The sequence below is a fragment of the Anabas testudineus genome, chromosome 7, assembly GCF_900324465.2.
Source record: "Anabas testudineus chromosome 7, fAnaTes1.2, whole genome shotgun sequence".
Lineage (NCBI taxonomy): Eukaryota > Metazoa > Chordata > Actinopteri > Anabantiformes > Anabantidae > Anabas > Anabas testudineus.
In genome coordinates this window covers 15146246-15167295 of record NC_046616.1, presented here as the reverse complement: position 1 = coordinate 15167295, position 21050 = coordinate 15146246, and the positions used below count along the sequence as shown (strand labels likewise).

The following is a 21050-nucleotide window of genomic DNA, read 5'->3' as shown; positions in this document are numbered from 1 at the left end:
GTTAAAGGGAAACACCGAGTGGACACAGAGAGCCTGGTACTGTACTGATGTCTACCTAAGAAGGAAGATGGGGGATGACGTCACCAGGTGAGGTCTGATGAGAGCACCAGTAACGCTACAGGAGCAGAGGGAGTTAGTAACAACACAACAGCAGCAGACTTCTCCTCAATGCTGCATGCACAGGATACAGCAGTGAGCTCAACCTCCACCTCCAGCTGTCTCCACAGGGTGGGGGGATGATGATGTGCAGAGAAGCTCCACTGATCCAAACAATTAAAGGAACAACAATAAACGTCCTGCTGGATATTTATACTGATATGGACTGGGTGATGTTTACATTTTTACATTTTAGTCATTTAGCAGACGCTTTTATCCAAAGCGACTTACATATATCCGTACAATAGTAGGCAGGGCAGCGTGAGGAGGTCTTGCCTAAGGACCCTACTGGAGGTGGGCCACTGCTGGGATTGAACCCCGGCTCCCACATTAACCAGCCAATGTGTAAGAAACGAGAGGATGCCAGAACGTTTATCAACCTACAGTACAGAGGGTTGAATTGAAAAACACATTAACACTTCTCTAAAACAGTTTATCAAACATAATGACCTTCATGAATGAAGGATTTATTATTATACTGCATTAGGTTTAGGTAGGTGTACCTAATAAACTGACAAGTGAATGTGACTGTGCATATACAGTATTTTAACTGGATACTTTAGGTCAATTACATCAAATGTCCACAAGATGACACTGTAGCTCGATTCCTTAGCACTGCCTGTTCTGCAGTAAATGATCCAACATCACATGACTCCTGGTCACATGTCGAAGTGTCCTTGAAAAAGACACTGAACCCCGAACCCTTGGCGCCTTAAGGGGGCAGCCTGTCCAAAAGAATCTCCCCAATGGGATTAGAGTTAGGGTTAAGTATCAATTATTATAATTATTATCCATTTATAAACAATATGAAGAGTTCTTCCTCCATCAAGAGATAAATGTTCCTTATTCACATGGCTTTAATGTAGATCTGATGATGATAAATTATTATTATTGTTGTTATCAATACTGAAATAATTCCAGTCACACAGTTGTTATATCACATTGCTTAATACAGCTGATGATGCCAGAAAACTACAAAACAAACCAACTTTTTATATCTTGAACACCCCTTTGAGATTGGCCACTGTCCTCATACTGATCTGTTCTATATATATCAAGTCTATTGGAGCTGATTAAACAATTACTGCTGGTGCTTGGGTCATTAACTTCAAGGTGAAGGGTAGACTGGGGTGCAACACCTGAAGAGCAAAGAACTACTGATCTAGGCGTTGCCTCCTTAAGGTCAAGATATTTACTTAATAAAGCTTTATTAAAGGCGTCCTAAATGGTATCAGGGTCAGGGAAATTTAAAATCAAACCACAACGACAAAGGTAAAATGTCACAGTGGTTGTAAAAAAGGATTCATCAAGCATAAACAAGAGAAGCAAAGCGGAGACAATTGGCAGGTGCTTCTTAAAGAGGGTTACAGCACAACTGGACCAACAGTGTAGCTGGTCACTGACACTAATTACATAAAAGTACTTAGTGTGAAAAAAATGTCAAAACAGTAAAGTCAATTTGAAAGCACTTGAAGAAAACAAAGACCCTGAAGAAATTACTGAACACAACATTTCAGAAACAAAAGTTCAACAAGTATCACCTTTTTTCTCAACCTTAAAAGACAATAACTCCTAATATCCTTCTCAACAAAGCCAAAACATGAACAATATGACAAAGCAAGCAGGCAGGTGAAGAAGAGCTACATCTGTGTAACTAAATCAGAGAAGAAAGAAAAAGAAAAGCGAGAGACGGACATGAACATATGGAGGAAAACCAAAAAGACTACAGATGGTACAGGCTTGTTGGTAGTTTTGTTTTTGTTTTTTGTTCTTGTTTTCTCAATATTTTGCATCTCTTGGTGGTTGCTTTATGATCATTTGTGGTAATATGAATCTTACCATCTTGAGTCTCTTTGTAATTGTTTTATTAACCTTTTAACAAGAAATATTTGCTGCATACACCCACAGATCTCTTGGGCCGCTGGGCCTGTGTCCAATAACCCCTGACAATAACCTGTATATGATGAAAATGAATGCCTGAACCAAGAAATTTGATCACATGGAATTCTCATATTTTCTAATCATTAACCACAATGATAAACACAATGACATTAATAAGTGATTTACAGTGTACGTAAAGTTTAGTTAAGGGGAAAAATGACAGTTTGGCATCAACTGAGGTGAAATAAAAACCAAACTGTCTTTATGAGTTTTATTTCTTTGCACAGAACGACTAACAGTCATACTGAGTGTCAAACAGTCTGCAGAGAGAAAAAACAACATGGTGAGTTTGTAACAAACATATATACCCTCACATACAGATAGAAAGCTGTAACACTGACAGCAAAAAGCGCTTTTAGAAAATTTAGACTCAACTGAAGTATAGCTATTTGAAGCCTTGAAGAGAAAACAACACCAGAACCTAGTTCATCATGGATATAAGTTTATATAAGTGTATATAACCCTAACCCTAAAGGCAAAGCACACAATATCTGTCTAACATATAATATCTGTCTAATATACTAATGTTAATCATCACATGCAAAAGAGAAAACAAGATATTCAGAAAACAAGTGAAATCTCTAAAAAATAAAAGGCTACAGAAACACACATAACTTTCCAACTGTGTTAAGTGTGAATAAATATTTAATAAACATTTGTTACTAGTTATTTTCATTACCTACTATTTAAAGGTAGGTGTTGAGAGGAATATGTGTGTTATTAAAACAAATAAAGAAAAAAGATTAAATAAACAATGACACCGGTAAATAAGCCAATTTAACACAAAAGCAGAAAATTAACACCGGTTTAAGTAACAATAAATGTTGAAACAATGACAACCACAAAAACAAAAACATTTCTCTAAACTCTAAATAATATGTCATCAGATTTTCATTTTGATTCACACTGTTAACACACTGTTTGTTTATATGGCTAATTACAGAAAATATCATTATTAAAACAGTCTCACCAACATTTTAGTTCTAATTGACACAAACAAATAAATTAATAATTAGAATTTGTGACCTTCACCATTCATCCACTATTTAGGTTTTTTTTCTATATTATGTAAATAATTTACTATTATACAAAAATGTGTTTAATTGAAGTATATATCACTTCTTTCTCTTTCTTTGACAGTTGATCTGATGACAGATTACTGACTGACGGACTGTTAACATTTTCTAGTAGTTTTCCTCTGCTGACCCTGCTACGTTAAGAGAGTCTGGATGATTGTTCACAACTATATGATATAATGAGATTGTTTGTGGTACACACATGATATAACAGTGATGCAGTTTACAGTACAGTTGCAGAAAGATAAATGAGTCCTAAATAAAGACGATTAAAAAGATGTTTAAATTTTAATGGCTATAAGGTTTGATAACAGCTGTCAAATCTGATCTGTATCTGAATCTTCCACATCTTCAGATCAGATGTTTGGGTCATGTTCTGGTGTTTTTTAGTCTTGATTCTGAATGTAAATAAAGACCACACAGAGAAATACATTAGTAATCATAAAAGTGTTGCAGCATGTTTACTGAGACATACAGTGAGTTATATTTGTCATAGATTTTTTCTGTTTGTTAATAAAATAAATGAATAAATGCTAAACTCTGATCTCTGGGCTCACAGAGTACCTATATTTCTACTAGATTTAACAGCCTGGATGTAAATATTACCTGTAGTGTTTTAAAGATATTTTCTTTGCACCAGTTCATTAATTGTGTCTTTTCATCTTGCTGAAGACTTTTCTTACAGTAAACCCTGATGAAAGTCTCAGAAAAAGTGTCTGGGAGAAGGTGGGACACCTGACAGAATGACAGCAGTATAATTAGTATAACAGTGAATATAGTTTAATAACATTAACAAGGTTAATATAGAGAATAATGACCTAACAGAGGATGTTGCATGAATATTTACAATAAAAAAATGTTTGTCATTGTTTTAGTTCAAACCTGTTCTTTGGGAAGTTTGACTGCCTTCTGAGGGTCACTCTTAGTGTAGAAATACACAGTTTCAATAGGGTTCCTCACTTTCATCCCATAGTTTATAGTAACGTTCTAAAAATATGTTAGAGACAGAAATTTGTTTTAGTCATCAGTAAATTATGCATTTTTCCACATCAATGATGAAAAACTGATATTCCCCCATCAGTAATAAATAAATTAATTACTAGACATTTGCAAAAACATTTTCTTTATGACTAGCAACACTGAATTACAACTAATACAATACAAGAGCATACACAGAACCCACCATACACAAAGTAAAATGTGTAAAATGGGATTAACCAACACATCTGTTAACAGTGCACATCTCTGAACAGCAGATCCCTACATTTCCATCTCTATACTATATACTGTCCAGCTCCCAGTTAAATTTGAAACCCACTGTTAATTTCTTTATCTACCACCAAAGAAATAGTTCTTTTAAACTGGAAATCTAAAAACCTATCACATATCAATCACTGGACAAATCTTCTTATAGAACACACAACCATAGAGAAAAAATACCAGCTACATATAAAAATAATATATAACATTCATAAATTACTTTGGTTTAAATGAGACGTCTGAGGGTGAAGCCACACACTTCACATACTTTCCCAAAATTCCTCAAAAGCTTTACTATCGTTGTGACATAAGTGTATATATTTGTATACATACATACAGACATATATACATCTGTAGGCTAATATATTCTTTTCTTCTAAATCCCTATTCTTTTTTCACTGATGATTATTACATCATCAGTAATTACTATTATTGATGGTGTTATAATCCCCCCTTTTCTGTCTTTCTCCCCTTCTCTCTTAGCCACCGTTCTTTTTGACACTGTACATGTGTCCTGTCTTTTTGTCCTGTGTGCTATTTTCCATAGTAAATGAATTAGGTAGTCACCTACCACTGTTTCAAAGTCCTCTGGTTTCAGCCTCAGGGGTTCAGCCAGTTTCTTTTTCCATTCAATCTTCTTCTGGGAGATCAGTTTTACCTGGACAATAATTTTCTGGCTTATAGTTTTAATTAACTTTGATTACTTTGTAAAGATCTGTTTTCCATTTAACATGACAATTATTTAGATACACTCTTCCATTCAGAGCATTTCTACAATTTTAGTTAATTAGTAAATTTGGGCCCTCGTTCTAAACAAAAATACACTCAAAGGTTGAGCTGAGAGTCATTTAAATCAAGAATCCCATCAACCTTTAGAAATTTAGAATTGCCAGCTTTTTTATATTTTTTATATTTTTACCTTTGTATCATCATTTTAAAAACTGTTTAATATGCCATTTTGCATTTTTCATTTTGATCTACAGCATCAACACTTTGGACTCAAGAACCACACAACATACAATCAGATGATGTTACATTAGAAACAGCATTTAATTTTACAATAAAATTCATATATGAATAAAGATGTTCATGCATACCTTGGATTCAACAACCAGTGTTTCACCCAGGAACACATAGAGGTCTCGAGAGAAGATCCTCTCTAGAATCTCCTTCGCCTCCTTCAGATTATCGTCAGTAGAGAAGAGTATGACTTGAAGCAAACTATCTACAGGGAAACCAGAGCAGACCTTGGTTCAGATGTAGGCTATAGCCCACTGACAAACTAGATACTATGTTTTTTTGTGAAGCTAGTTCAACTGAGTAAATGACAACAACTATAAAACACATGCTTATAGTTTCTGTTGCTAAAGCTACACTTAAGTCTAAAGCCTAAAATACCTTTTCAAGACTTAATGCCAAAGTAGCTAATGTCAGAAAACTGTCATTGACTTCATACAGTGGTCAGAAACACTCACAACTGTTTTACTGTAACTGCTACTATAACACATTTATGTTGCGTTGTTGTTTGTAGATGGTGCCCAGTCTGACTGATGAACAATTAACATAGATAATAATTTAGCATTGAGACTTGTTGTTTGATGAGGCTGTGGAGAGATACTGTCATTTCCAACCCAGTCAACATTCACATCTATTTTGTGTCATGGTGCACTCTAATTAATCCTTTTGATTTTTATTGTTAAAGTATGGTATTTAATGTCTGATGACAAAAATGAAAAGTGCCTTCTTTTCTGCTTCACAAGAAAGTTAAGAAGGCTGCAGAGGAGGCCACGCAACTGTCTGCTGGTCTCCCTGGTAATGTAGATTGTGTTTTTATGCAGCTAAATTCACCACATAGCTCATATTATTTACATAAATAATATTCAGCCTTGATTTCCTTGATTTGTGGCAGCGTATTAACCATCTTTAATAGATATTATTAAAGATAGACTTTTCTCTACATTTCACATAGTGATGAGGAAGAAACTTTATGACAACTGCTGGCAGAAGCTGGATTTTATGAGGCTGGTGAAGAGTCGAGGGATGTTACATTCTTTTTGCATAAAGGAGGAATTTCAAACTTCTGGTGGAAAAGTGTGAGACACAACCCAGAGTGCTGCCATTTTATTTCTATTTATGTAAAGAAAAATCAAAAAATTAGCAAAAGTAACAGCAGTTCATTGCCTTAATGTTCTTTAAACAAACTAACTACAGACATCTACAGACCTGTCAGTTTTGTGTAGGCTGCCATGTCATCTATGGATTCCAAAAGCGTCTTCTCAAATCCTTCAATCTTGATGTCTTTTACTTTTGAGAGGACATCTTTTATCCTGAGGAAACACACCCAATATATTATCAGTGTTGGGTTGCACCAATGTGGGACAGTTCACAATTTTGTTGTGACTGTGCAATGACAACAAAGCTTTATCTTATCTTAAGTAGTTACATGTAACAATATTAGGTTATTTAATTACAATATAAATGCAATTGTCATTTGTTACAGATACTGAGAAAATATATTTAAGTAAATCACACACACACACACACACACACACACAAAATTGCTGTCTCATCAACATCAACTGCTTTACGTGGATCATTTAGTTAAGCAGCACTCAATAGTTTCTCCTTTAAATATTGAACAATATTTATATTGAAAACATAAAAGGTCTTATCTTGAGGAGGTCTGGACCAGAGGTATTAGCATTATTAGAATATTATTAGGATTTAACAACAGATGTGCATTTTTTCCCTTGTTAAAGTTAGTGTGTTGCTTGTGATCCAAATTGTTTTGATTTGTTTTGGTTTGTGTGCTTCAACATTAAAATAATCCTTCCTCTTTATGTTGAAGTGATTTTAAAAACCATTTTGACAGTAATCAGGGTACTGCTGAGAGGTTTTCGCTGTCTAGTTTTTATGGACTTTTCAGAATTATTTTTGGAAAAGTAATAAAATTACATTATTATTAGAATTTCAAGAGGACATCTGGAAATTGAGTCTGGATGACTGAGAATCTACACCAACACATTCAACAGGGTACTAAAGGTAAGTCCCAGCACTTCATAACACACAAGAGAGTGAATCATGAAGAAAATATAAGAAAGACACATCAGGAATGAGACCAAGCTAAATATTATATTGACTAGAGTATGAGAACAGGAAGGATAGGTACTCACATAATCTCTATAGCCTTGTTCACTTTGTGCTGGTAGGCACGTCTGTGCAGACAGTACCTTGTGTAGAAAAAGTCGTACATGTTGAACACCTCCTGTTGAGAGTATTGAATACAGTTGAGTTCTGTTTAAAGTCTGATTTTAAAAGAAACAGACACAACATTTCCAGCACTTTGTCTCTAGTGCAGATGTGGTTCTTGCCGTCCTCAGCCTCACACACTCTGGCAAACTTTAGGAAACGGCGATAGTCAAAGTTGTTCTGCATGCCCAGGTGGTGACAGTCCCTGAAATAAGAGGAGTGAGGAAAAGGTCTATGATGTTCAACTGGCCAAAGTATCCTGGTCTGCATACTGTACAATGATTTACTATTGTAATTATTCAGAGGGAATAATACAAGACAAGACTTCAGTCTACATCAAAAAGTGAATGATTCTACAGCAGCAACAAATTCTACCTGGCAAAGTAGTCAAACTTGTCCACATCAACACCTATCAACACCTATCAAAAAACTTATTTAACTAATTTAAGCTGGTCAGGGAGCAGACACTGTCTTTATGGGGTTTTAGTAGTTAAGTTAAGGGTGATTTGACACTTTTATCCAATATGTCTTACACACAGACACACGCATGCATGTTGATAATGGTTTTGATAGATTCTTCAGTGTGTAACTATATTATTTGTCTAATAAAGTCATAGCAGAAGCAGTCAGTGTGGGATGTGTCAGAACAGACAATAAATCACACCCTCTACTAATACCACAGTGTCTTCTACTGCAGTAAACACTGCAGCTCTCAATTCAAAGACACAAGTATACGAGGGTTAATAACAATACATAATATATATAATGAAGAAATGAGTGGCAGAGTTCAAATCTATTTAGGAGGTGATATGCAAGAGTTATATACATTAATTATTATTATTTTAAACAAGAGGAATGCTACTTAAGATAATATTTGAAAATCTATATTTCAGTATTAATAAATACTGAAATATAGATAAATATGAACTTAAGTCAATATTTTTAAATTTTGTCCTTGAAAATGACACATTTGCTACAAATAGCATGCGTATGTATGTATGTGTGTGTGTGTGTGTGTGTGTGTGTGTGTGTGTGTCTAGAACACTTTTGGGATGTTCTGTTCTATGTTGAACATGATGCAAAACAACTTTTTGTTATTGGTAGTTTTAACTTTTGAGTTGTCTGATCTACTGCAGGTCTTTGGTCAATTTAAGCCAATCAGAATAAGATTAAAATGTGCAAGTTAGGGTCTCTCTTCATTTTTACTTACCTGTTTCGATTCTGACTTGCAAATAAACAAGAACAAACAAATAACATTGTCTCTTTTTGCCAACACGTTACCCAGCTGTTGATGATATATATATAAATATAAATATATATATATATTGGAGCTTTCAGACCCACATGTTGTAAACACTCCTGGACCCGCCAGCTCAGACACATGATACTACACCAGTTTCCGGATCTCCTTCAACTCATCCGAGCTTCTTAAAATAAAGCTAGTTTTAACCACCCCTCCTCGAACTGCCACCTTACTGTGGTGGAGGGGTTTGCGTGTCCGAATGACCCTAGGAGCTATGTTGCCGGGGGCTTAAGCCCCTGGTAGGGTCTCCCAAGGCAAAAAGGTCCTAGGCGACGGGCCAGACTAAGAGCAGTTCACAAACCCCTTATGATGAAAATTAAATCAAGGACTGTTACGTCGCCCGGATCGGCGTCACCGGGGAGCCACCCTGGAGCCACCCTGGAGTCAGGCCCGGTGTTGGGGGACGTAGGCGAGCGCTTGGTGGCCGGGATCTTGCCCATGGGACCCTGCCGGGCTCAGCCCGAAGGAGCGACGTGGGACCGCCTTATTGTAGGCCCACCACCCGCAGGAAGGAGCATAGGGGGCCAGTGCAGTGTGGATTGGTTGGCAGCCGTGGGGAGGTGCCTCGACGACCCAATCCCTGGACAAGGAATCTGGCGATTGGGACATGGAATGTCACCTCACTGGGTGGAAAGGAGTCTGAACTTGTGTTGGAGGTTGAGCGGTACCGGCTAGAGATAGTCGGGCTCACTTCCACACATAGTCTGGGCTCTGGAACACAACTCCTTGAGAGAGGTTGAACTCTCTTCTACTCTGGAGTTGCCCATGGTGAGAGGCGGCGGGCAGGTGTGGGCTTGCTTATAGCCCCCCAGCTCAGCTGCCATGTGTTGGAGTTTTCCCCGGTGGACGAGAGAGTTGTTTCCCTGCGCCTTCGGGTAGGGGATAGGTCTCTCACCGTTGTTTGTGCCCACGGGCAAAATAGCAGTGTAGAGTACCCAGCTTTCATAGGGTCTCAGGAAGGGGTACTGGAAGGTGCTCCGACTGGGGACTCTGTCGTCCTACTGGGGGATTTCAACGCCCACGTGGGCAATGACAGTGATACCTGGAGGAGCGTGATTGGGAGGAATGGCCTCCCTGATCTGAACCCGAGTGGTGTTTTGTTATTGGACTTCTGTGCTGATCACAGTTTGTCCATAACGAACACCATGTTCAAGCATAAGGGTGTCCATCAGTGCACGTGGCACCAGGACATCCTAGGTTGGAGGTCTATGATCGACTTTGTGGTTGTGTCATCTGACCTCCGACCATATGTCTTGGACACTCGGGTGAAGAGAGGGGCTGAGCTGTCAACTGATCACCACCTGGTGGTGAGTTGGATCCGATGGCGGAGGAGGGAGATGGATAGACCTGGCAGACCCAAACGTATTGTGAGGGTCTGTTGGGAACGTCTGGTGGAACCCTCTGTCAGAGAGGTCTTCAATTCCCACCGCCGGGAGAGCTACAATCAGGTCCCGAGGGAGCCTGGAGACATTGAGTCCGAGTGGACCATGTTTTCCACCTCCGTTGTCAATGCGGCTGTTCGGAGCTGTGGCCGTAGGGTCTCTGGTGCCTGTCGCAGCGGCAACCCCCGAACCCAGTGGTGGACACCGGAAGTAAGGGAAGCCGTCAAGCTGAAGAAGGAGTCTTATCAGGCCTGGTTGGCCTGTGGGACTCCTGATGCAGCTGATGGGTATCAGCAGGCCAAACGTGCCGCAGCCTGCGCGGTCGCAGAGGCAAAAACTCGGACCTGAGAAAAGTTCGGCGAGGCCATGGAGGAGGACTATCGGTCTGCTTCAAGGAAATTCTGGCAAACCGTCCGACGCCTCAGAAGGGGAAAGCAGTTTCCTGCCAACACTGTTTACAGTGGAGGTGGGGAGCTGCTGACTTCGACTGGGGATATTGTCCAGATGGAGCGGCTCATTTTCACTGATTTCAGTCGACTGTCAGGCAACTTTCAGGCGCTGATCAGTCACTTATCAGTCGCCTGTCAGGCGATTGTCAGGCGCCCCCCTCCTTGTGGTCTGTAGACAAGGTGTGATAAATGCTAATGTGGCCACTCCTATTTTTACTTTAGACTTTAGAAGAGCAAAGAGTGACCACTCTCCACTGAACATCGATGGAGCATCAGTGGAGATCGTCAAGAGCACCAAATTTCTTGGTGTCCATCTGGAGGAGAACCTCACCTGGTCACTCAACACCCGCTCCATCAGCAAAAAGGCCCAGCAGCGTCTCTACTTCCTGAGGAAGCTGAGGAAAGCCCATCTGCCGCCACCCATCTTGACTACATTTTACAGGGGAACCATTGAGAGCATCCTGAGCGGCTGCATCACTGCCTGGTTTGGGAACTGCACCGTTTCGGATCGCAAGGCCCTACAACGGATAGTGAGGACAGCTGAAAAGATCATTGGAGTCTCTCTCCCCTCCATCACGGACATTTACACCACACGCTGCATCCGCAAGGCTACCTGCATTGTGGACGACCCCACCCACCCCTCACACCCAATCTTCACACTTCTGCCATCAGGGAAGAGGTTCCGGAGCATTCGGGCCCTCACAACCAGACTTTTGAACAGTTTCTTCCCCCAAGCCATCAGGCTCCTCAACACACACACTCGCTAGATTTGACATGTTTCCATCTTTCAGTTGTAAATTGTATTCATTTCCGCTACTGGTCGCTGCTGTTTTGTGTTTTGTATTCTGTTTTTGCACTGTCTTCAGACGTCTGTCTGCACTTTTTCTTTGTGTTCTTGCACTGTTTGCACTAGGTTGCACAGGATGCACTTTATGTGTTTTGCTAGGACAACTTAGCAGTCCTCAGCCCCATGTTTGTCTTGTTGCCGTTTTATGTAGCACCATGGTTCTGGAGAAACGTTGTCTCATTTCACTATGTACTGCTTCAGCTATATGTGGTTGGAATGACAATAAAGCTTCTTGACTTGACTTGACTTGACTTGACTTTTGGTACCAATGATGCAATTCCAGGGTCCAAACTAAAGGTGGAGCTTTGATCAAAAAATCTGACCTTAAAGCCAATGTCAAATACTAAGTATAGACTCAGTTCTGAGAACAGAATTTAATCACACACTGTTTGGTAAGACAGACAGACTGACAACTAAGAAAACCTTGTAAAAGTTAAATTGATGACAGCATTGAATATTGTACCAACTTTGTTTATTATAAATAAGCATAGGAACAGCAGCTCACGCTGCCCCAGCTGCCAGACTACCTTCTAGAGGTTTATCAGTTTCTGGGTGTATTGGGCTGCCTTGGACTTCACAAATGTACCTAATAAAATTCACCAATTCTCATTGCACCTGGATGTAGTGTGTCTCAGTCTGCCTGTTTCAGGAGCTGTTTATCTTTAGAAAAGACATTTGAATCTTCTAATCAAGCTTAGATAAACATAACAATAGGAGCCTCCACTACAGACAGAACGACCAACCAACAGCACTGGTTAGAATGGTCTTACACCACCCCGCTTCTCCCTAAAGTCCTGCAGTGTTGTCGCCTGATTTGATGTTACCTGAAATGCTGTTGAGAAATGCTTCTGTTCTAGAAAGCAACAACTTCACCTGAGTCATGAGGACCAGATATATTTGAGATCCATCACCTCAAACAGCCTATTGGTTAAAGCCAACTAACAAAACCTCTTTTGTTAGTTGGTGGTTTACTATAAGGAACTTATATACAGTATATCCAGAAGCCATAAACCTACAGCTTTCAAGCCTAACCAAGCACTGCTGGATTATATTTACAAATTTTATAAACATCCAGTTCCGTTTGACCATTTTCTAAACCAGGTTGTCTGAAAGTTGGGTCATTGTAATTACATTCAGAAATGTAGAGCAGAAATGTGCATCTACAGTCTACATGCTTCATGGGGGACTTGTTATGTGGTCTTCACACAAACTCACAGTCCTTTATTCAACTGATCAGCCAGTTCTTTACAGGTGTGAAGTGAAGCCTATTGTAAATGGAGGATGTGTAACTTTACTCAGACTGAAGCTTTCTGCACTTTTGGTAGTGTTTCTACTCTAACTATATGTAATAGCTAGGCTAATAAAATACTCAGTTGCCCGGAATAAAAATCACGACAGAATACATCCATTCATTGTAGAACGATTTCACCGCTCCCAGACATGAGGCAAAGCGTGCCAGTGCCTCGGCTCTGGACAAACACCAGAGCAGGAGACCAGAATACGTGCTGTCACCTCGTCCATTAATGAACGAAACACACGGCTGATTACGTATATATGTGTTAGTGGAGTTCTGTCAGCTGATATTCTTTCGGTTGTGTTTCAGGAAACACAACTTGTATTTTAACAACAGGGAAACCCTAAACAAGACGCAGCTAAAATCTGCATTTTGTTTCACTTAAAGTGGCGTTAACATCAAAGCTATAGGTTGGTTTGGTCTGAAAATTGTGTAAGTGCCTCTGTGTTGTGTTCATGATGTTGAGAGTTTATTGTGTGGTGCAGATTGTTTGCTTTTGTTTAAATGGTTAAATGAAAATAGTTGTGTGGAAATGTTGATGTCACAGTGTGTTGTTCGCTGTAATGTGGTACTTGTGTGTGCCGAGCGCTTGCTCTGGCGTGATTAGGGGACATTATCATGGGGTGATGTGTCTCGCGGGACTTTGGAGATGCAGCGGGAGTAGGCAGTTGAGCATCTTACCACATGGACTGCAGGTGAGCAGATGGCTCCATCGGGACTCTGCTGTGTTGTACTTCAAGTTTGAGTTGTCTACCACTGAAGCCGGGGACGGACATTTAAGAGACTCAAAGACTTAAGAACTCTTTTCATGACAAGCGGCCAACGAGGTATTTGTTTATGTATTTTATTTCATGTGTTTAAAGTGTCTTTATTTGTTGTTCGAACATGCTAGGTGCAGTGTAAATGGCTAATTGCTAATGTACTGTGTACTGTTCAAAATGCAGTTCTCACGGCGTTACTGTTACTGTTCACGAGTGAGGGAAAAAGGGAGCGTGAGATTGACAGACGGATTGGTGCATCGGCAGCAGTAATGCGGTCGTTGTACCGGTCCGTCGTGGTGAAAAAGGAGCTGAGCCGAAAGGCAAAGCTCTCGATTTACCGGTCAGTCTACGTTCCTACCCTCACCTATGGTCATGAGCTTTGGGTCATGACCGAAAGGACAAGGTCGCGGATACAAGCGGCCGAAATGAGTTTCCTCCGTAGAGTGGCTGGGCGCACCCTTAGAGATAGGGTGAGGAGCTCAGTCACCCGGGAGGAGCTCGGAGTAGAGCCGCTGCTCCTCTGCATCGAGAGGGGCCAGTTGAGGTGGCTTGGGCATCTGTTTCGGATGCCCCCGGGACGCCTCGTAGGGGAGGTTTTCCGGTCATGTTCCACCGGGAGGAGGCCCCGGGGAAGACCCAGGACACGTTGGAGGGACTATGTCTCTCAGCTGGCCTGGGAACGCCTCGGTGTCCCCCCGGAAGAGCTGGAGGAGGTGTCTAGGGAGAGGGAAGTCTGGGAATCTCTGCTTAAGCTGCTCCCCCCGCGACCCGGCCCCAGATAAGCGGATGAGAATGAATGACTGAATGAATGAATGAATAGTTTTAACCAGTCGTGTTCTCTTTGAGTCTGGTTGTAGATTTTTCAAATTCTTTTAAGTGACTTTTAACAACTTAATGATAAAAATGTTGCACTCACCCAGATCATGGCAAAGACCTGCAATCTGCACACTAAGGATGTCTTTTTGATCAATGAGATTCTCTCAGAGACTCTCAGACCAATCAGTCAACAGTTATCACACATATCCTGCTAAAACACTAAAAATAGCAACTCTTAATGTACCCATGATAAGGAATTTGGAGGAAACACTATGTGGACATACCCAAGAGAGTGTTCAAAGCGACTGTGAGTTGCTCCAGGGTAAACAAAATAAGCTCCACCAAGCTGCTTGATGTATCGTAATCTCTGGAATTGAGACGTGTCGATGATTTTGACAAGGAGAGGGTGAAACTCCATGTGTCCATGGACAGAATCATTAAACACCTGACAAGACAACAATAAAAAAAATTAATTAGACACATCCAGTCCAATTATTACTAAGCAGAACATCAGTAAACGCACCTCCATTTCATTTATACTGACAGCTTCTGTATCTTGGATGGGTCTTTGATCTGCAACACCATCTTGATAGTATTTAGGATTTTTAAATGATCCTTACGATTTCTAGACAAAAAGAAAATAAAAATAGAAGAGCACCATAGAAAATATAATAATTGAAGATTACAATGTGGTTCAACATAGGCAAACACTTACTCTATGCCCATGCTCTTCAGATCATCAGCTGTGAGACTTTGCAGTTTGTTATCAGTGATGTAATGTTCTGGGTAAAAGAGGAAACAGTTAATAGCAGTCCTGTAATACATTACATGTATTTATTATGACAATTTTGGTTTTATTTAGTATTATGATTGTGATGATATTAGCTCTAATGACAACAAATGCATAAAGAATAGAGAAAATTAAAGCAGCACAGTTGTTGACCGTGATAAACTCTCTGTATTTACTCTTGTTACGTATTCACATAAGCTCTGTGTTGTTCCCTCTACTACTGAGGTAGATGAAAAAAACACAGGCCATGCAACAGCTGTGCATCTGATTGTCCAAATACTTTTGAGCCCCTGAAACTGGGGGCTTAGGTCACTAAAATCATGATACATTTTCAACAAAGCCTACATCAAAGTGTAGCTGACAGCATTAACTTTAAACACATCTTCATTTCATCTGTTTGTGAAATACAAAGTCATGATGGTGAAAATTGTGTCATTGTCCAAATTGATATTGAATTGGCTGCACTGATACTCAAAGCAGACATGAGGTAAAAACAAAGTATAATGTCAGAATAAAACCAACCTTTCAATTTTACTTGCAAATTTTCAAGTCCTAGTTCTTCTTCCAGGTAGTGACAGACTCTGTCCACTGTGTGTTGCTCCACTGACGCTGTCATCTCTGGTCTTTTCAAGCTATAAGAGATGATATTTGTCTCTAAGAGATGCCTTCAACTTAGATCTGATAATTATTAGTAATTATTATTTAATATAACTAGTTATTATTATCTAATATAACTTCTTCTCTTTCGGCTTTTCCCATCAGGGGTCGCCACAGCGAATCATCCTTCTCCACCTAACTCTATCATGGGCATCTTCTACCCTAACACTAGCCAACCTCGTGTCCTCTGTTAAGACATCCATATATCTCCTCTTTGGTCGTCCTCTTGCCCTCCTGCCTGGCAGCTCCATCTCCAACATCCTTCTAACAATATACTGACTATCCCTCCTCTGAACATGTCCAAACCATCTCAGTCTGGCCTCTCTGACAATAGAATTCTTTGTGATCCCTTGGCTCACTACACATAACCCCCATGTAGATTGGTCCTCGGGTCAGATTGTGGGTTGGTCCTCCCGGTGCTCTTCCGAGTGTCTCAGGTCGGCGGTTCCAGAGCTACACTTACCTTGCCAACCACCTGAGTCATTTCCTGATCTGTCCAGGGTCCCAGTTGAGTATTTGGACCTTAAAGCAGTCTTTAGTAAGTCTAGGGCCACCTCTTTACCTCCTCATCGGCCACACGACTGCACCATAGACTTACTCCCTGGTACCACTCCTCCTAGGGGCAGGCTGTACCCACTCTCGCCTCCGGAACAGAAAGCCATGGTCTCCTACATATCTGAATCTCTTGCAGCCGGCCTGATTCGTCCTTCTTCCTCTCCAGCCGGAGCAGGATTCTTTTTTGTTGGTAAGAAGGACGGGGGCCTTCGGCCCTGCATAGACTTTCGTGGTCTCAATGAGATAACTGTTAAGAACCGTTATCCTCTCCCTCTCTTGTCCTCTGCCTTTGAACCCTTACAGGATGCCAAGATCTTTACCAAACTGGACCTGCGCAATGCCTATAATTTGGTGCGAATCCGAGAGGAGGATGAATGGAAGACAGCATTCAACACACCGTCTGGCCACTATGAATACCTGGTGATGCCGTTTGGGCTTTCCAATGCTCCTGCCGTGTTTCAGAACTTGGTCAATGATTTGCTGGGAGATATGCTGAATAAATTTGTCTTTGTTTATCTTGACGACATTCTGATTTTCTCCCCTTCTGAGACCGAGCATTCGTCCCATGTCAGGCCAGTTCTCCTTCGCCTCTTGCAGAACAACCTTTTTGTCAAGGCAGAGAAATGCTTATTTCATGTCCCTACGGTATCCTTCCTCGGGTTCATCATCTCAGCGGGCCAGGTCCAGATGGATCCCACTAAGGTCCAAGCAGTAGCCTCGTGGCCTACCCCTGAGAACCGTAAACAGGTCCAACGGTTCCTGGGATTCGCAAACTTCTATAGAAAGTTCATTCGCAACTTCAGTACCATAGCAGCACCTCTCCACCGCATCACCTCCGCCAAAGTTCGCTTCACTTGGAGTCCAGAGGCCCAGCAAGCATTTCAGTCGCTCAAAGATAGCTTTTGTTCCGCTCCCATCCTCACTCTCCCTGATCCCAAGCTCCAGTTTATTCTGGAGGTAGATGCCTCTGACACTGGGGCAGGAGCGGTCCTCTCACAACGTTCTGTCTCAGACCAGAGGTTACACCCCTGCGCCTTTTTCTCCAGATGGTTAACACCAGCGGAACGTAATTACAGCATTGGGGATCAAGAGCTTCTTGCAGTGAAACTTGCTTTGGAGGAATGGAGACATTGGCTTGAGGGGGCCAGTCAGCCTTTCCAGGTTCTGACGGATCATAAGAACTTGGAATACCTTCGAACTGCTAAGAGGCTTAATCCCAGACAAGCTAGATGGGCTCTCTTTTTTGACCGTTTTCAGTTCTCCTTGTCCTATCTTCCAGGTACCACAAACGGCAAAGCTGACGCGCTCTCCAGGCTATACAATCCCAGCACCGTGACAGAAGAACCTGCCTTTGTCCTCCCTCATTCAGCTCGTCTCAGGGCAGCCAGGCTAGACATCGAACAAGAGGTATTGGATGTTCTGAGGTCTGCACCAGGTCCCTCCTCCTGTCCTGAGGGGAAGCTGTTCGTCCCAGAAGCCCTCAGGGCTAAGATCTTGCAGTGGGGTCATGCTTCTCGCCTCTTTTGTCACCCAGGGGCTGCTAGGACCTGCTTTGTCTTGCAACGTAGGTTTTGGTGGCCTACCCTGCGGGCAGATGTCAGAGAGTACGTCGCTGTCTGTCCTGACTGCACCCAGAATAAACCCTCCAACAGACGTCCTGCTGGTTTGCTTTGCCCCCTTCCTGTTCCTCTCCGCCCATGGACACACATCTCTGTGGACTTTGTTACCGGCCTGCCACCCTCCAAGGGCATGACAATCATTCTCACTATCGTGGACCGTTTCTCCAAGATGGTTCACTTCGTCCCACTGCCCAAGCTCCCCTCTGCCAAGGAAACGGCTCAAGCACTCCTCCAACATGTGTTCCGCCTACAAGGCCTCCCCCGCGATGTGGTCTCGGACTGTAGTCCTCAGTTTGTGGCGCGATTCTGGACTGGGTTTTGTCGCCTCCTGGGCATCTCTGTAAGCCTCTCCTCTGGCTTCCATCCTCAGACGAACGGCCAGACAGAGAGGCTGAACCAACAGCTGGAGACGGCACTGAGACTGCTCTGTGGTCGGGATCCTTCCCTGTGGGCTGAGAATCTGGTCTGGGCGGAATACGCCCACAATTCCCTTTCCTCCTCTGCTACCGGCCGGCCTCCATTCGAAGTCGTCTATGGGTATCTACCCCCCCGTGTTCCCGAGCCTGGACCCTGAGACCCTGGTACCTTCGGCTTCTGCTCTAGTCAGGAGATGTCACCGAGCCTGGCAGCGTGCCCGATTTGTCCTCCTTCGCTCTGTCCGCAGTTACGAGAAGTGGGCTAATAAACGCCGTGCTGCTGCCCCCCTGTATCGACTTGGTCAGAAGGTTTGGCTCTCCGCCAAGGACCTACCCCTCCGGACTGAGTGCCGCAAATTGGCGCCTCGCTTCGTTGGCCCCTTCCCTGTCTCCAAGGTGGTGAATCCGGTGGCGGTCCGCCTGCAACTCCCTCTGGCTCTGCGGGTTCACCCGGCCTTCCATGTCTCCCGTCTGAAGCCAACACTCTCCAGTCGGTCTCCACTCACTCTGGTTACCCGGTTCCTGCAATTGGGTTCAACATCCCTCGCGGCGGGTGGTTTCACTCGCTGCTGACACCTTTCAAAAAAGACAATTCTTATTTAATATTCTGCAAACATTTTATGTGAAATATTACAGTGAGTCTGAGTCAATACCTGCAAGATGTTACAAGGTTTCCCTTAAATTGTGAAAAGCAGTCCACACCATCACACACAAGGCTAGACTTCTAGATTAACCACATCATTCCATGCAGCGTCTAAGCTCCTTGTATCTACCTCAGCATAGTCTGAGCTTTCAACACACACCACACCATTTATTCTTAATTTGCATCTAAAACAGCTCCCTCAGTGTAGTAATAAAAGTTAAAATCATTGGATGCTTTGTGTTGCTCTGAAGCACTGGCTTGGTGCCTCCCTATGAACACATACTCATCCATTGTATGTGTAACAGAAAGTAAATAAAGTTTACCATGTGTAATTTGCTGTACAAGAAAAGCATGAACGCTACCACGATAGGCCAACATCACATACAGTAGGCAGAAGAGCATCAAAATACAGCTGATTATCTTCCACAAAAAGAGAGAGCATGGACATAAAGGTGTGGTTACTTAATGAGCCCATCTGACTGGGGATGATACGGGGATGTTTGAAATGACATAAAATGCAAAAGCTGACATACTTCTTTTAGTAGATTAGACTCAAAGTTATGACCTTGGCCCCAGTGAATATTACATGGCACCACAAAATGACACACACATTACTCTGTGAAAACTTTAGCAATACTTTGAGCTGTTTGATTAGGAAGTTTTGACTTGTGCCTGGTAAATTAGTTCAAGACTCAATTGCAAGTGCAAGTGTACACAATATACAAAATGCTAACTTTATTAAATATTCTATAAACACTTCCTTTCTAAATATATATATAAAATGTTACAGAGCCTCAATGCAATACAAGACCTGTAGGATGTTGCAAGGATTCCCTTAAATTGTGAAAACCACTTCCAGCTTAACCACACCATTTCATGCAGCGTCTGAGCTCCTTGTATCTGCCACAGCGTCTCTGCCACTCCCTGCAAACTGGACACACCTGTGTTCACTCACAGTACTGTTTTCAATAGTGTTTCTGATAGTATTGTCAGTATTTTTAGTTTTTTTTATATTTAACTATAACTATTGAATTTTCACTTACATTGTCTTATAAAGGGTGAAATTGTACTTTCAAAATAAAGACCAAAAAATATTCTGTTAAATCACTTATCATTATTTCAGGTAATAATACAATTTAAGCTTTAAACAGTATTTTCATGATTTTAGATCACACCATAACTCTAGATGGCCTTTCTGTTACATCTAGTGCAACAGTAAAAGACCTTGGTGTGATTCTAGATTCCAGTCTTTCATGTGAAGCTCATTTAGATACCATCACCAGGACAGCTTTCTTTCACCTCAGAAATATTTCCAAGATAAGGAATATTTTGTCACTAAATGATGCAGAAAAATTTGTCTTGCTTTCATCACCTCTAGGTTGGACTACTGTAATGCCTTACTGTCTGGCTGTTCAACCAGGTGCATAAACAAGCTTCAGTTAGTCCAGAATGCAGCAGCAAGAGTCCTCACTAGAACCAGAAGACACAAGCACATCACCCCAATCTTATCTACACTTCATTGGCTCCCAATGAAATTTCGCATTGCTTTTAAAATACTACTTTTGACATTTAAAGCATTAAATGGTCTCGCGCCGCAGTGTCTGAGTGAACTGCTAGTGCTTTATGATCCACCACGCCTACTTCAATCAAAAGATGCAGGCTGCAGTACCTCGTATCATGAAAACTACAGCTGGGGGCAGAGCTTTTTCTTACAAAGCCCCAAAGTTATAGAATAGCCTTCCAAATAGCGTTCGGGACTCAGACACAGTCTCAGTATTTAAGTCTAGGCTGAAAACCTATTTATTTAGTCAAGCATTTTTGTAAATAGATTTGGGA

At 41.6% G+C, this 21050-nt stretch overlaps 1 long non-coding RNA gene across 1 annotated transcript; it reads right to left on the bottom strand.

Moving 5' to 3' along the window:
• Positions 1-15240: 15240 nt before the first annotated feature.
• LOC113167332 lies at positions 15241-19388 on the bottom strand. Its single transcript, XR_003299272.1, has 3 exons — positions 19225-19388; positions 15847-15956; positions 15241-15316 (listed from the first exon to the last, which is right to left on the bottom strand). It is a non-coding gene; the product is annotated as an uncharacterized LOC113167332 (long non-coding RNA).
• Positions 19389-21050: the final 1662 nt, after the last annotated feature.